Source organism: Prionailurus viverrinus, chromosome B1 (genome assembly GCF_022837055.1).
Source record: "Prionailurus viverrinus isolate Anna chromosome B1, UM_Priviv_1.0, whole genome shotgun sequence".
Classification (NCBI taxonomy): domain Eukaryota; kingdom Metazoa; phylum Chordata; class Mammalia; order Carnivora; family Felidae; genus Prionailurus; species Prionailurus viverrinus.
In genome coordinates, this window is record NC_062564.1 from 14,219,936 (window position 1) to 14,229,319 (window position 9,384).

A 9,384-nucleotide genomic window follows, 5' to 3' on the forward strand; every position below is an offset into this window, starting at 1 on the left:
TATGACCAGACATTTATTTCAGTTCTGTTTCCTACCTTTGGAATTGTAGTCCCAGAAAAGTACTATAAAATACAGTGAGGATATATTCTACACTGCATTTCTATGCTTAAAGTAAAGATTTAAAAAATGTGTAGTTTGCACAAGAATCTTATAGTCCTGTATTTCCTATTGATTTTGGCTTTCTTGGTTTTTTATCAGAGATAACTTTGTGACCTTTGACCCCAAGGCAGACTTTAATGTGAGAAGACTGGAGAGAAAGAAACACTGAGATTACACACACACACACACACACACACACACACACTCAACATGTACACGCCAACAAAGATGTGAGAGGAAAGGAAATAAAATTAGGTTACTAAAAGTAAATTTCACACAGCACCCATCAGTGAGGGTTCCTAAGAGAAGCTGGGTAGCCTGTCACTTTTATCTAGGAGACAGAGTCCCACAGCCATGATACCAAAGACCAGAAATGGCTCTAGAAAGGTCTCAGACTGCTTTACTTTGTAGACCCCTCTCCAGAGGAGCAGTCTGGAACAAGAAGCCACAAGAAGTTGCATGAAATGAATTGCCTCTTCTGTGAAAACTGGGAGGTGATCCGTGGCTCGAGCTCTGACTGCTGCTGAGAGTCTGGCCCCCCATTGGCACAAGAGACCCTTGGCACTAGACCTCTGCAGTACTCGCCGTCCAGTGCTGAGGCTGCCTTCGCCCTCCATGCTTCTTTGAGCCACTCATCACGGTCACATCTCACCGGGAGCATCTGATTGGCTGGGCTAAGTTGACGCACCGCCTGTGTTCCCATCCTGGTCCCTCTAGCGGGAGGCGTTACCTGCCTTCCATCGAGTCTCCCACGCCGGGCTGCACCCAAGCTTAGGAAGAGGGTTCAGATGTCGGGAAAAATAAAGTCCTTTACGATTTTTCAACAGCTATTGTCAGAGACGGTGAAATGCTTGAAATCATGAGCTTTCTAAATTAGAAGCTTAAAAAAATTAAATTTATTCGGTAAGGATTAAAATATTTTAAAATGTACTTCCAAGATAATGAGAATCACCTGTTGGGGTAAGGAGCTAAACACCGAGGGAGGGAGGACTAAGACAGACAAGACTGTTAGAGGCAGGAAAAGAAAGAAGGAGAAGAGAAAGTGAACCACTTCTGAGCGGTGCTAGCCTATGTTAGACACTTGCAGCCACAGTGTCTCAATGCTCACTGCAATTCCGGGAGGAAGGTGTTTGTATTCCCACGGAAGGAATAAAATTGGAACTCATGGAAAGTGATTGGTAGGGTCACCCAGCTAGTATGCGGTGCTTCCAGGAATTTAACAAAGATCGTTCTGGCTCTCAGAGTCTAGGCTGTCCCCCTGGGCTCTTATAGCTTCATCTAGTGCTCCTACCAAAAGTTCCTGGACATGTGCACACACAAAGAATACAGTCCAAAAAAGAATGACAGAAAGGAATGCACACACATATCTCCATATTTGTGCATATGTCTGTTACCTCCACATTCACTGAAAGAGGAAGCCAGGGTAGCAAAGGCATTCGTCCATGCCTCAGGAACTCTTGAATGGAGCTGAAAGCTCCTACTTGGCCAGTAGGTCAGAGGTTGCTTCACCCCCTTTGTAGGGAGAGTCTTCTAGCTTGCACCTTGGACTTTTCAGAAAGGGGACAATAGTGCCGTCGGCTAAAAGGAAAATGCCCTGTTGTCGACACACTTGGTTTTTTGTTTTTTTGGGTTTTGTTTTTTTTTTTTTGCATTGAGAAACCAAAGCAAAACATGGGAATGAACTTTGTAGCTATTTCACTCAAAGAAAACAAAGACCAACTGGAGTGTTCACAGCCAACCGTGATTGGACAGCCATGACTTTTTGCTGTGTGTTTGCAAACACAACGTGTGCATTACCTGGAATATCTTTGTGTACAAAATTAGAATGCATGTGGACAACCTTTCTGCAGTTCCATGCAAATCGATATTGGCCCTGTGATACATTTCTCTGCTTTACGGAGTTAAACAGGAATCCACCAAGAGGATTAGCTAATAATATGTGGCTCTAGTGAATATATTTAAGTCAAGAACATCTCAGTGTGTGATTTCTCTGGGCATTGAGCCCAAATTAGTTTTACGGTGCTCAATCTCCCATATTTATTTTTAAGTGAATGCTTTATAAATTATTATTCTATTATCCATGATATAAATTTTGATGGGTCAATATATAAGAATGGAAAAGCATTAGGCTCTGCAACTTATAACCGCAATGGCAGAAGAATGGACTTTTCCTGCCAGTTACAGTATAAATGCCAAAATAGTCTGGAGAACTTTCTGGACTTTATGGCAGTTCAGAGCCCATCTGTTTCATCTGCTATTTGGCTGTCTGAGTGGTTGGACTTTATTTCCTCTATGTTCTACTGAACTTTTAAGAACAAAGACTTATAGACAAGGATTGTGCACAGATGTGTGGCGTTACGTATTCAAATAGGTTTTTATATGCACTTAATTTGTCTACCTTAAATAATGTAGTGTATGATGTCTTCCGAATGATATTTTTTTCACCTGGTGTACTGAATAGTGTCTTACACAAAACAGCCATTCAAGCATACTGGATTTTTGAAAGGCCTTGTTAGGCCACATAAACTGGAATTTTTCCAAAGAAGAATTATTTAGAATTAATACTATTTAAAGATTTGTGTGTGTGTGTGTGTGTGTGTGTGTGTTTAAAATTTTTAATTATTCTTTTTTGTCCCCCGAAATGTTATTTCAGGAGATTTGGTTGTGTAATACAATAAAAATTGTTATACACAAAATATACGATGTTTCAAAATAGATAAGACCGACATTTCTTGGCTTTTGTAGATTACTAGCCAACGGTGCATGAAATGAATTAAATTAAATTCTTATTGAGCTGGAGTCATGGATCCGGAAGAAATTTCGAGATGCAAATGGTATCGCCCCCTCTGGTGTAGGTATACCAACTTACCTGCTATAAAAGGCAATGATTGAATTTGTACATTTCAAGATATCTCGGGTCCTGACTGGCTCATTAGGAAGAGCATGCAACCCTTCGTTTTTAAAATTTTTTTGATGTTTTTATTTATTTTTGAGAGATAGAGAGAGAGAGAGAGAGAGAGAGAGAGAGACAGAGCACAAGTGGGGTAGGGGCAGAGAGAGAGAGGGAGACACAGAATCCGAAGCAGGCTCCAGGCTCCGAGCTGTCTGCACAGAGCCGGATGCGGGGCTCGAACCCACAAACTGTGAGATCATGACCTGAGCCGAAGCTGGCCGCTCAACCGACTGAGCCACCCAGGCGTCCTAAAAACTAAACAAACATTTTTACAAATTAAAAAAAGTTGAGGAAAATAAAATAATAAAAGACAATGTAGACTGAGTGACAACACAGAGAGGTTAATGGCATCAAAGAAGAATTTGTTACTTAGGGTTCCTGAAGGAAGGGGACGTATCACACCACAAAGGGCCACAGGGGGAAGAACCAGGTTGGGTCAGGAGGTGGACGCAAGAGTGAGGGGAAGGCATAGGCCACAGTCTTGACTGGGGTTTCCTCAGGAGAGGCAAGACAGAGCAAGGCAAACACCGTACGACTGGTTGGCTTTGAGCCGTAGGGACTGTCGCTGGCTGTCTGGTACCTGGCCCTGGCTGGATACGGAGCCAGGGCAATACTGACTCGGTGTGCGTGATTCAATGAAGGAGGTGGCTGGGCACATGGATCCGGGAGTAGTTAGAGGGCTTGTGAAATGATTTGAACACACCCACAGAAACTGGATCACAGGGGAGATACAATTTTGGCCTTTAGTTTGGCCCTGTGAGGCCACGCAGACAAATACAGGATCCAAGAAACACGATTATATCAGTAGACTCTTGTCTATGTATATCCCATTGTTTTCTTCTTTGATCATTTCATTACTTGCTGGCACCACAAGGTGCTCCAGGCTCAGCCTGGACTTTCCCCGGCTCTAGAATCAGCCATTTCTTCAAGGATTCCTGGTTCTTTTATTGGAGGGGTAGAGAGAGAGAGAGGGAGACAGAGAATCCGAAGCAGGCTCCGGGCTCTGAGGTGTCAGCACAGAGCCCGACGCGGGGCTGGAACCCATGAACCGCGAGATCATGACCTGAGCTGAAGTCGGATGCTTAACCGACTGAGCCACCCAGACGCCCCTATTATTTTTATTATTATTATTATTATTATTATTATTATTTAAAGAATTTATTTTTAAGTAATTTCCACACCTAACATGGGGCTCGAATTGACAACCTCAAGATCAAGAGTCACGTGCTCTTCCGACTGAGCCAGCCAGGTGCCCTAACGATTCTTAACTTTTTAAGAAAGTCTATGGCAGAAGAGTTACTTGACCAAAACATCCAATAGCCAACAGTGACCTGATGATGTTAAATTTTACAAATGTTCATAAATATGATTCATAAATCACTACGAGACAGAAAGAAAAATCATTTTGCTGTGGAAAACCTTCAGCAGTTTAATATTCACTCTGTACGAATCAACGCATTCCTCTGTGGCAAAGCCCTGAGCCATAACTTCTCCAAATTACACATTGTTCCTTTAGTTCAGTGGTATGAGATCTACTCTGTATCCCTTTTTGTCATTATTATTGTTTTCTGCTGGACCTATTTCCTTTTTTGCTGAGAAAGTAGACTTTTTTTTTTTTTTACTTGAAGCCCGATCTTCCTTTGGGTCTGGAGTTTTTATTTTATTATGTAGTATTTCATCACTTTAATATCCCCAGTGAGAAAGCAGCACAGCAGTATTAGCATGTAACCTTGACATTCAAGGAATATTTTAAATCTTTGCAGTGGCAGTTTCTTTAACAATGTAAAAATATCTGAAATATTTAGCCTTGACAAAGATATAAGAGATATGTTCTGAACCCATCATTCGTCCATATCTCATTTGAGCATTATAGCTGCTCTGTCTGCAGTCTTCCTTTCAAGTTCATGGCTATTGGTTCATAATTAAATAAAGTCTTGTATGGTTAGGTGGAAGGAAAATATCATAGAACCAGAGAGACCATTCAGAGTCGATCAGGGCAATATTTACAAAACTCACGTAATCAAAGGAGTAATGTGGAACTTATTCAAGAGAACCTCAGGTTATTGGGAAACATAGATTCCACTCCCTTCCGTCGGCGAGTCTGATGCCATAGTCCTGACCCTGAACACCCGAATGCTTAACAAGAGTTCCAGATGGCGGTCGCCATTAGGCAAGTTTGGAAACACTGATTTCATCCAAGAGCCTGATTGTGTGTTAGGAAACTGAGGCCCGGAGCAGAAGAGCCGCTTTCCTCTGAGTGCCCCTCCCCCGACACCCTTTAAACACCTGCTTGTAGATAGCACCGGTAAACTGGGAGCAGATGGCAAGGTTTGGGACAGTGCACGGCTGTGTTCTGCCGGTGGGATTGTACATTGGTACAACCTTCCAGACAGACAGTTTGGCAATGCATGTCAAAATATTAAACGTGCTCGTCCTTTGATCCAGTAATTCCAGATGAGAACGGCATTTCTCAGACTGTCACTGAGACCAGTTGCATCAGAAGCACGTAGGAGCGGTGCTCCGATGGAGAATGCGCTATTAGGATCCTTTTTTGAGAGGCGAGGAAACTGAGGCACAGATAATTCAATTTGTTTACCCAAAGTCACGCAGCTCCGTGAGGAAACTGGGACTTGGACCCCAGGAAACTGACTGGGGCGCCCGTGTTCTTGGCCATCTCACTGCAGGGCAGTGGTCAGTGTGGACCATTTCTATGAGGTGCACACTGCCTCTTTTCTTTCTGGGCTCATTCAAAAGTGAGTCATGGCTATTAGTGAAAGTAATTTAGGTAGACTTGGACCAGGTTTCTCACTGTCAATTGATGTCAGTTGGTGGTTGCACAATATGAATGTACTTCATGCCGCTGACCCGTATTGTTAAAAATCATTAAAGTAACGCATTTTGTGCTATATAAATTTTACCATAGTAAAAAATGATGATAATGGGTTATAACACACTTTATGAAAAATAATCCATAGGTCCTTAATGATAAATAATAATGGTAATAATGATGACGATGGCAAAAAGAGATAGGGAAAGTTCTTCACACACACAAAAAATGCCATCATGGGGAGGCTGGGTGGCGCAGTCGGTTAAGCGTCCGACTTCAGCCAGGTCAGGATCTCGCGGTCCGTGAGTTGGAGCCCCGCGTCAGGCTCTGGGCTGATGGCTCGGAGCCTGTTTCCGATTCTGTGTCTCCCTCTCTCTCTGCCCCTCCCCAGTTCATGCTCTGTCTCTCTCTGTCCCCCCAAAAATAAATAAACGTTGAGAAAAAAAATTGAAAAAAAAACACAAAAAAAATGCCATCTGCTAAATGTGGGAAAAAAAAACCCATTTTGAAAAACCATCAAGGTAACAATTGATATGTGTAAGTATGGATCTTCAATAAAATGCCAAATCCAATGGGTGAAAGATTCGTTTGGGAAAAGGATATTCATGTGATCTCAAAGCGTCACCTCACAGATCATTTTTTTAGAGTTTATTTAAAAAAAAATTTTTTTTAACGTTTTATTTATTTTTGAGATAAGAGAGACAGAGCATGAGACAGAGAGAGACAGAGCGTGAACGGGGGAGGGGCAGAGAGAGAGGGAGACACAGAATCTGAAACAGGCTCCAGGCTCCGAGCTGTCAGCACAGAGCCCGATGCGGGGCTTGAACCCACAGACTGCGAGATCATGACCTGAGCTGAAGTCGGACGCTCAACGGACTGAGCCACCCAGGCGCCCCAGAGTTTTTTTATTTTTTGAGAGAGAGTGGGGGAGGGGCAGAGAGTGAGGGAGACAGAGATAATCCCAAGCGGGCTCTGTGCCATCAGCAGTAGGGAGCCGGGCACTGGGCTCGAACTCACAAACTCCGAGATCATGACCTGAGCTGAAATCAAGAGTCCGATGCTTAGCCGGCTGAGCCCCCCAGGGGTCCCATCACCCCACAGGTAATCAGTAACTACAGACGGGGAAAAGACATCTTTAAAATGGCATCAGATGCCCCTGTCAGTTGCCGCGTTAAGTGAGCAAATCAGGTTTCACCAATGGTGGCACAACACCAGCGACACGTGCCTCCAGATGTGATGAGGTGGCAAGTGTGCAACCCCGACTGTGAAGTTCTCTTGACACGAATTTTAATCTGGAACTAATCCTGGGGAGCTCAGCTAAAACCAGATAGTGAGATGTTTTGCAAAACTGCTGGCTTAGACTCTATGTCGTTGCCATGAAAGATGAAAAAAAAATAAGCAAGGGCATGTTTGAGATTAAAGGAGACTAAGCAGGCAGGACAATTAAGTGCAATATGGTTAAGTTCGTTTTAAACAAAGAGAGGACGTCTTGGGGCAACGGGGGAGATCTGAATACTGACTGTATATTAGATAATATTTATTATATCAATTTTAATGTTTTAGGCTTGATAATAATGCTGTGGTTATGTGGGAAAATATTTTTTTAAGAGATACATCTTGAAATATTTAGGAATAAAACGCCATATTTGTAATTTACTTTCAAAAGGCTGAGTAAAAAAGTCTAGACCTCGAGCTATAGACGGAATTAAAAGCAATGTGGCAACATGTTAATATTTGCCTCTGAATCTGGAAGATGACACCTAAGTGCTCGTAATTCTTTCCATTTTTCTGCAGTTTTTCCATTTTTCAAAATAAAAAGTCGAGTCTAACTCTCTAAGTTATGTCTCAAGAAGTAAATGGTTTGGATTTCTTGTTTTAAATATACAAAAATAGGGGCGCCTGGGTGGCTCAGTCCCGTCAAGCGTCTGACTCTTGATTTCGGCTCAGGTCATGATCTCACGGTTCTTGAATTAGAGTCCCCCACCTCGGGCTCCGTGCCGACAGTGTGATGCCTGCTTGGGATTCTCTCCTTTCTCTCTCTCTGCCCCTGCCCTGATCGTTCTCTCTCTCTCTCAAATAAGCATTCAAAAATAAGTAAACAAAAATCGCAGTATTACACCCATAAAATTATGGATATTTAAAGACACAAAAATAGCGCAATCTACGGGAATACCCAAATACTGAGAATCAATATTGTGGGCCAGCAGGGACCTTGTTCTTATTCACCTTTTAGTCTTCAGAACCCTGTTCATGGTAAGGGCTTAGTACATGTTGAATGGAGAAGTGAGGAATTTGTTTTATTTTGTAACCGGATGTTTTAGGCAACTCCTTGGAAAGGTGGTCTGGATGTTTTATGCAGAAAGAGGGGAGGTGAGCTGGAGGGTAAGAGTAACAGAAAGGGGCTTGCATGGAGCGCCTGGGTGGCTCAGTCAGTGAGGCGTCGGACTTTGGCTCAGGTCATTGGGTCTGAAAGTTCAAGTCCCGCATCGGGCTCTGTGCTAACAGCTCCGAGCCTGGGCCCTCCTTCCAATTCTGTGTGTGTGCCTCTCTCTGCCCCTCCCCCCTCAAAATTAAATAAACTCTTAGAAAAATTTTGAATTGAAAGTGTTTGGTAAAGTAGGTAGAACATTCCCTGTGTAGAATTATTGTTGTGTATAATTTGTTATAGTTTTTAAAAAGTTCTGGTACAGGGGCACCTGGCTGGCTGGGTCTGTAGAGCACGTGACTCTTAATCTTGAGGTTGTGAGTTCGAGCTCCATGTTGGGTGTGCAGAGATTACTTAAAAAATAAAATCTGAAATAAAATAAAAAAATAAAAAGTTCTGGTACAAGATAATAATTTGAAGGATATAGTTTCATTTTATGGAATTCTCATAATTGGATCTTCTTTGTATATATGTCCCCAAATCTGTAAATAAATGAACAAGGAAACTCTTAGTCTATTTTAGAAAGAATAACCTTCAGTATGGCATTTGCTTTCACACACACACCAAACGTGCTAATTATAACTAAATTTTTCATCTGTTCATGAAAGCATGTTTCCCAGGTGTTGGGGCAGGTGTTGGGTATTCCTCACACTTCGAGATCAAACTACAGTATTTCCGTGTGTGTGTGTGTGTGTGTGTGTGTGTGTGTGTACGAGAGAGACAGAGAGAGAGAGAGAGAGAGACAAAGAGAGAGCAGTTGAACATACAGAAAAGTGTGTAAAACAAGGCATACATTTTGACCAATAAATAGTAAGCAACCAAGTGAAAAAACAGAACATTTTTAGAATCCCCCTTCCCATGTCCTTTTCCCCGGGTTCCACATCATCTCTCTCTTTAGAAGTGAGCACGACCTTGACCCTTGTGACAATTATTTTCCTGTCTTTCTCTATATTTCTACCTCTTTGTATACATCTCTAACCCATACGGCTTGGTTTTACCTGTTTCTGTGAACTTCATGTGAATGAACTCATACTGTACAAATTCTTCTGTTTCCTGCTTCTTTTCTCCAACATGACGTTT